Below are 7,948 nucleotides of genomic sequence, written 5' to 3'. Positions count from 1 at the left end.
CCACCTCTGGAAGGGGGATTGTCGGGCAGGGGCAGAGGAGTTAGCTGCAGGACTAAACTGTAAGCCGGGCCGTGTACAAGGTGGGAGGTGACAGGAGGGGTATGGGGAGGTGGGTTGTGGGCAGAGGAAGAGAGGGAAGGCTCTAGGGTGGGGTTAGGTCCTGGATTAGGGCCTGATTCAGATAGGCAGGAAGGAGAAAGTTCGGAAGGTTGATGGACAGGGAGGGTTCTGGCTTACCCGCAGAGGAAGGAGGGGCAGACTGAAGCGAAGAGAAGTGGTAGAGATTAGGGAGGGATTGGTGTGTAAAAAAGATGCCTGGACGTTGGGAATTTCAGACCATTTGCCCATGTTGTGACAAAAATTGTCTTAATTTCATAAAATAGAGGTGAAAGGTGCCATTTTTGGCCAATTGGAGCCATTGTTTAACGTGTATTGCTACCATGCAGTGGCCCAGTAAAGAGAACGCAATGTTTACAGAGACGTTTGGGTTTTAGGTTAGGGGACAGTTGGAGAGGTTTGAGGTTCTTAAGAACACAGGCCAGCAGAGAGGAGGGAGGGATAGAGGATGGACGATTGCCCGTGGTTCTGGAAAGGCAGCAGAGACAAGGAGAATAGGCACGCAACCCAGACGCTCAACAGGCGTCCCTCGGTGGGCCTGGGTTGAACCTCGTCGTTGATGAGAGGTCAAAGAGAGAGTCCTGTATGTTGACCTGCCACCAATATCAGCCCTGAGTCTGGCGGGCAAGTGACTAGGGTGACTCCATGATAGTCAAGCCCCTGGGGAAACTGGGTCCCAGGATCCATGACCTACATAGGGTTTTTCGGGTCCCGAACCTCTAGGAAAAACCTGGTTTACCTGATTTTCCTTGTGTTTGTGGTGGAAAAACAATGAAACCGAAAGGGGGAGGAAGTGGAAAGGAAAAGATAAAAGAATGGGAAAACAAAAAAGAGAGACTGCTTACCAAAATAGCTGGTGGTGTGTGTGTGGGCTGGTCTGATGACCTGGGTCGGTCGATCTCTTCATGGAGGCAGCACAAGAGCAGGGATGGGGGTTTGGTCTCTTGTAAGAGTTCCCTCATCCAGGGTTTTGGTACCAAAATGTTGAAAATTCACGCTTTGAATGAAGAGATCCCCCTCCCAGACAGGCTTTGTGTGAGCAATGTAGCTGTTTATTCACCTGGGTGCAGGTTGGCTGTGGCCGAAGAGGGCGTTAGCAAAGGGCTGTGGGATAGGAGTTGGTTTTACAGGTTTGGGGCAGGCAGTGGAAAGTTACAGAGTAAAATCAGTTACAGTGGTGGGTAGGGGCCAGGAGTGTACATGACCACAAGTTCAGTTACGGTGGCGGCTGGGGGTGAAGCAGAAGAGCAGTTAAGATGACAGGATGGATGAGAGGTATTCACGTTATCATAAGAACAGTTGAGATGGTAGGGTTGGGTGAGGGGCCATCTCTGGGAAAGCTCTGCTGGGTGCTCAGTGACAATGGCAGACGCAGGCGTGGGGTGGGAGGTGATCAGGAGGCAAGCATGACTTCAGACTTTCAGGCTCCAGGTTTGCATATGGAGACCTGACACCGGGTTCAAGCAATTCCCTGCCTCAGTCTCCTGAAAGCTGGGATTATAGGTGCCTGCCACCATACCCAGCTAATTTTTGTGTTTTTAGTAGAGATGGGGTTTCTCCATCTTGGCCAGGCTGGCGTTGAACTCCTGACCTCATGATCCACCTGCCTTGGTCTCCCAGAGTGCTGGGATTACAGGTGTGAGCCACCGTGCCTGACCGCCTCATAGTCTTTGTCTGAAATACAGGGGCAGAGGTATTCTTTCCAGGGCGGTCCAGGGTTCAGTGAGACGAGTTATCAGGTCTTTCAGCAGAGTGACTTGGACAAGGCAGAGGCTCCACAGCTGTCCTCTTTCCACAGTCGTTCAGAGCGATTGTGAGTGAGACTGGAAAGGAGCCCAGGTGGGAGAGTGGCCGTGTGCAGGGAGGAGGTGACCTGGTGAGGAAGGAGACCCAAGCATCTAAGATGACTTCCCCCTTGACTTCCACACTGCATTTCAATAGAAGTAAAGGTTGGCCAACCGCGCCACCTCATAGATCGCAGGCATGGCATGGGGGAATGTTTCCGAAAGGCGTTGATTTAACTTAAACGAGTTCAAGCCCCCACCCCACACCTACTCCGTGGACCAAGACCCTTGGAAGGCGTCGTTTTAACTGAAACGAGTTCAAACCCCCACCCCGCCTACTCCATGCACCAAGACCCTTTCACATGTAATTTCTAGAACTGTAAACCCCAAGACCCTTTCACGTGTCATATCTGGAGTTGTAAGCCTATGTAGAGCCGGGCTTCTGATTGTTAGAGGAGCTTGGCCCTTAGGCAGTTATGCTGCCTAGCTCCAGCGCGCCCTTTGCTGGTGGCCGGAGGCACTGCAGGGCCCTCGCGCTCACAGCCCTGGCGGAGGACGCACGCCCTCTGGTGGCCGTCCCGCTGCACCACTTGAAGTCGGAGCGCAGTGTTTAGCGCCATCGTTCTGGAAATGCAAACTGACACGGAGCCCACTAGCCCCTGTGTTTCTAAAAAGGAAGAAGGGACAATTAATTGGAAACCATAGGAATGAAATAAACATGGATGCACATTTTACAGCTGATGGAAAAATTCACTCAACATAGTCTTTGCACTTAAAATGCAAAACTGTCAGAGGCATCTTAACCATAGTGACTTTATTTTAAATAAAAGCTTTAGAAAAAGCTAAATCTGGGAAGGGTGCAGGGCTCACGAGTGTCATCCCAGCACTCTGAAAGGCCAAGGCGGGAGGATCACTTGAGATCAGGAGTTCAAGACCAGTCTGGGAAAACAGCAAGACCGCCATGTCTAAAAAAAATATAAAAATTAGCTGGCTTGGTGGCACGTGCCTGTGGTCCCAGCTACCCAGGAGGCTGAGGTGGGAGGATCACTTGAGCCCAGGAGTTTGAGGCTGCAGTGAGCCAGCCATGATTGCACCACTGCACTCAAGCATAGGAGACAGTCAGACCCTGTCTCTCTCTCTCTCTCTCTCTCTCACACACACACACACACACACACACACACACACGTTAAATTTGTTGGATTATATATTTAGGGATTGATCACCTTTGGTTATAAAATATTTAAGGTTGCAGGAACAAGTTAATAACTAAATAAAGATCCAAAATTTATAAATATATACCAGTACTTTAAGCAAGAAGCATTCTTAATTTAAAAATAAGTTTTGCTTTAAAGATATTAGTACACTCCTAAATTATTGTTAAAATCAGTAGTGGCATAGAAAAATAACAATACTAATAGCCTGACACAAACTGATCACAATCCTTTATAAGAGACAACACTGTTCTTAATAACCTATATAAACAAACATTAAGTAATCCTATTTGTACGTTAATGTGCTGGGATCACAGGTGTGATTACTTAATCCCAGCACACTGGGAGTCTGAGGAGGGCAGATCACTTGAGGCCAGGAGTTGGACAGCAGCATGGCCAACATGGTGAAACCCAATCTCTAGTAAAAATACAAAAATATAGCTTTGCACAGTGGCAGTATTGTAGCCAATGAGGTTTATCCAAGGCGCAATTATTGCTAATTGAAAACTTTTCCCAATACCCCGCCGTGATGACTGGAAATATAGTCGGCATTGGCAATTTTTGGCAGTCTCTATGGGGATGGAATAAAATAAATTAAAAAAATAAAATGGAATAGAAATACAAAAAAATTAGCCAGGCGTGGTGGTGCACACCTGTAATCCCAGCTACTTGGGAGGTTGTTGAGGCAGGAGAATACTTAAACCTAAGAAGCAGAGGTTGTAGTGAGCCGAGATCATGTCATTGTGACTAGAGTAAAACTCCGTCTCAAAAAAATTTTTTTTCTTTGAAACAGGTGCATTCCTCCTCTTGCTTTCTGAGGACTCCTTGCTCTGTCACTTAGTAGTGGCTAATAAACTCTCTTAATGTCACTAGACTCTGCGACTCACCATAAATTCCATTTCGTGTGAGATCCAAAATCCTGTTGTTGGGGTCAGGGACAGGACCCCTTTGCTGGTGACAAAACTATACTAATTCTTTTGTTTTCTTTTTTTTGAGACAGAGTCTTGCTCTGTTGCCCAGGCTGGAGGGAAATGGTGTAATCTCGAATCACTGCATCCTGTGCCTCCCAGGTTCAAGTGATTCTCCAGCCTCAGCCTCCCAAGTAGCTGGGATTACAAGCACCTGCCACCATGCCTGGCTAATTTTTGAATTTCTAGTAGAGACAGGGTTTTCCAGTGTTGGCCAGGCCAGTCTCGAACTCCTGACCTCAGGTGATCCACATGTCCCAGCCACCTAAAGTACTGGGCTTACAGGCATGAGCTACCTTGCCTGGCCGGCTTGTATCCTTGGTGATCACCTGGATATGGAGGGTGAAGGAGGAGGGGTGTCATGCAGATATCACTCTTGGATTACTACCTGGGACATTAGGTGCAAGGCTCTATTATTGGTTTGAACCCTGAGAGTGCCAGCAAACAGCTCGAGGTAGTGTGGAGCAACATGCTGTGTTCATGAGTGCCTGGCTGCAGACTGGCTGCAGCCTAAAATGGTGTCAGCCCCTAGTGAGGGCAAGGTGGGGGTTTTATAGTCTTCTGTAAATGGGAGGGACCTAGACAGCCTCTCTCTTGATCTTCAGGAGGTACTTGTCTTCCGGCCTGCCCTTTTCTGGCTTCTGCTCTCTTGCTGCTGGTGCAAGTGGTCTTGTACCTTGGGATCGAGCCTAAGAAGGGAGGAGTTATCCCCCAAGCTTTCAGGGCCTGGAGAGAACCTTTCATTAGGGAGAGTAGGCTGGCTGATTGTTGTTTGTTAGGCACAACTTGGTTTTATGGGTTAGGTGGGGTGCCTCAAGCCGAAAGCTTGGCTCCTCATACTGGCCAGACCCCACATGGCCGTTCCTGTGACTGCCAGGCCACTTTGAGGCTGAGAGACAGTTTTATCTGGCCTCTGTCCTGCACATGTTTATGATACCTTCTCTGTGTTGGCAGATATGGGTGTCCACCAGATAGGATCCCGTGAAGAGATCTCAAAGGTCTTTAGTCCACTGTGTTTAGTACATCATTTCCACAATCAAAGATGAATAAAATATAGAGGCGTATTTAGTGATAAGATTGACAGTACACCTGTGCTAGGCAGTGTTTTAGTTCCTTGAGACACCAAGGAGTTGAGACAATCCTTTGTCTTAGAGTTTTGCATCTGTAAGTCCTGCTATCGAGAGCTGTGTGCGTTACAATGTCTGATTTGGTCAGGCGGGATCAGGGCTGTCTGTAAGCTTAGGTGAGCGGAGGCTGGTGTCCAGCAAGTATCCAGTACCCCCTCAACATCCCAGTTCTTCTCCACCAATCTTCCAATTCTAGGTCTGATGCAGAGGCCCTCAGAGTGACTTAAGAGGGGAAGTAGTCAGCGTGCTCTGTGGCTAGCTCGTTTGGGATTGTACATTGTAAATCCTCTGCCGACAAAACGTTGGAAACAAGTAGTGTTTCAGCTTGAGTTTCTCGTAAATGGCTTGTAGTCGTATAAACCAGAGCATGCATACCACAGGGCAACATGAGGGTCCCTCTACCACCCTTTCTCCCAGTGGCCTAGGTGGGCATCTACACAGAATAATGTGTGCAGCCTCACTGTGTGAAAGTCCAGTGCTTTGTGCTTAGAGTGTCATCAGGGAAGGGCCCCTGACTTGGAAGGCTGCTGAGCTGCCATGGAGGGAAAGATGGGGAGTGCAGTGCTGCTGGGTCTGTGTCTTGCTCTATGACAGGAGGCACGAGATAGCCTTGGTCTTATGAAGACCTTGGGTGTCCCAGATCACTTCAGCCCTGAGCAGCCTGATGCAGGTGCTGGGCCCTGGTTCTGGACGTGAGAATGTAGCCTAGGCTTCCACTGCATGGCTGGCACAGTCGGCATTCAGGTGCCTATTTGGGGATTGCTACGGAGTCCTGTGCCAGATGCAGTGGTGCACAGCTGGGAGCCAAGGGTCCTTGCTTCTGTTGGAGAATCTGGGCAGATGTAAAGCGTTAAGGTTAGGGGTAGGGTTAGGGGTTAAGTTTAGGGTTGGTGTTGGGGTTTGGGCTTTGGGGTCAAGGGTCAAGGGTCAGGGCTAAAGAGTAGGATGAGGGATTGGGGTAGGAGTAGGGTTAGGGTCACGGGGTTAGGGTTTAGGGTTAGAGGTTAAGAGGGTGAGGGTGAGGGTAATAAGCAGATTACTAAAAGCAATTCTGCTTCACTTCAATAACAACCTTCCCCAACTCATTTTGTCTCCACAAACTTATTTTTCCAAGAAGAATCCCAGGCTTCTTAAAGCACCCGGTGACTTTTCACACCTTAAATCTGTGAAATCCTGTCTTCTTCTGCCATATGCATAATTCAAACATACAAGGTGAGGCAAAGCCACACGCCTTCCTGAAGTGACCCGAGAAATTCTTCTCTTTCTCTCTCTGGAACAAAATAAATTCCTCTCTTTCTGTCTCTGGACCAAAATGAATTCTCTGGACCATCGGTGCTAACCTTCAGAAGCCAAACCCGTTTGTGAGATTTCCTTTAAAACTACTGTAGACCCAAGTGTTTATATTTATATGATATTAATTTAGTATTTATATTAATGTAAGGGAAAATGTTTAAATCTGCCTATGCCACATGTGCCTCTGGCTTATTGCCAAGTTAATTGTCGCCTCAGGCTAAACTTTGGTTTCTGTCTCGAATTTTTGTCGGAAAGAATATAACTGATCTCAAAACATCTGCTTTTATTGTAGGGACTCTTGCTGCCATCTCCATTCCTCTCTCTTTTCTTGTAGTCTGTGTGGAAGTTAATGCGAACATTTTGACCACCATCATGCTCCCATGTCCACTGTCAGCACATTCAGACTTACCCAGCCAAGGCTGTCATCTTAGGCCAGGGATTTTTTAGGGATCTTTATTTTGCTGTGATACGGTTGGCACTCCTTTGACTCACTGTATCACCCCAGAGTTCTTCTCATTTTAGGAGCCCAAGAGGGCAGAGAAAGAAGTAGGTAAGCAATTAAACCTTCTGAGTTGGGAGAGAGTCCCGTTGTGTTAAGCAATGTTGCAGAACATCGTATGTAGTAATCTAGCAGATGAGCCACGTGGCTGCTGAGCACACATGCCCGCTTGCTGCTGTGAGCTCAGACTCCCTCATCATTAGTCTTTTCTATCTCTGGAGGGGATTATAAGGGCCACTTATTAACCTGTAAGTCATAGAGAGTTAAAGGTGTTTCCCCAAAACACTGAGGACAGAATGAAAGGTGAGGAGTGTTAGCCACAGCTCAGAAGTGCAGGAAAGGCTCTCGATGTGGCTTGTTGGAGAAATGCTGGTCTTTTTTCATTTGGAAGTCTCCCTAGAATAGGGTCAAGGACTCTGCCCATTCTAGGATGAATAATTGGTATATTAGACACCCTTGGATATTTATGCCAAGCCTTCATTTAGGGTTCTTAATGAGTTTGTTCAGCCATCACAGTCTCAAATGCTAAGTAGGACATTGGAATCTCTCCACAGTCCAAATTAGCACTGTCTTTTAAAGTTGAGTTTCTCATTATTCTCACTTGACATACCTTATGTATCCCACACTCACCTTAATAACAGATCGTGCTCACTGTGTCCTTTGCAACAAGACTTGAATTTTACTTAGCCTGGAGGAGTGCACTTCACATGTCCAGACCCAGTTCTGACTCATTCTTCAGCCCTGCATCCGTCAGTGGGGGCTAGGTTAAAGCACGATGACAAACAACCTCCAAGTTTCAGGGGCTCAAAAATCTTCTTCCTCATCTATTTGCATCTCATCATGGGTCAGGTGAGAGGTCGCTCTGTGCTGTGTCGTCCTAACACAGGAATCGAGGCTGAAGGAGGTACCATCAATAAGATCCCCATTGCTCTAGAAAAGACAAAATGCA

At 47.6% G+C, this 7,948-nt stretch overlaps 1 non-coding gene across 1 annotated transcript; it reads left to right on the top strand.

The window, feature by feature from the left end:
* Positions 1–3,551: 3,551 nt before the first annotated feature.
* Positions 3,552–3,692, top strand: LOC119467646. Its single transcript, XR_005196193.1, has one exon. It is a non-coding gene; the product is annotated as a U4 spliceosomal RNA (small nuclear RNA).
* The last annotated feature ends 4,256 nt before the right edge of the window (positions 3,693–7,948 follow it).

Source organism: Cebus imitator, unplaced genomic scaffold (genome assembly GCF_001604975.1).
Source record: "Cebus imitator isolate Cc_AM_T3 unplaced genomic scaffold, Cebus_imitator-1.0 Scaffold314, whole genome shotgun sequence".
Taxonomy (NCBI): domain Eukaryota; kingdom Metazoa; phylum Chordata; class Mammalia; order Primates; family Cebidae; genus Cebus; species Cebus imitator.
The sequence above is the reverse complement of the archived record's forward strand: the minus strand, read 5'-3'. Positions and strand labels throughout refer to the sequence as shown.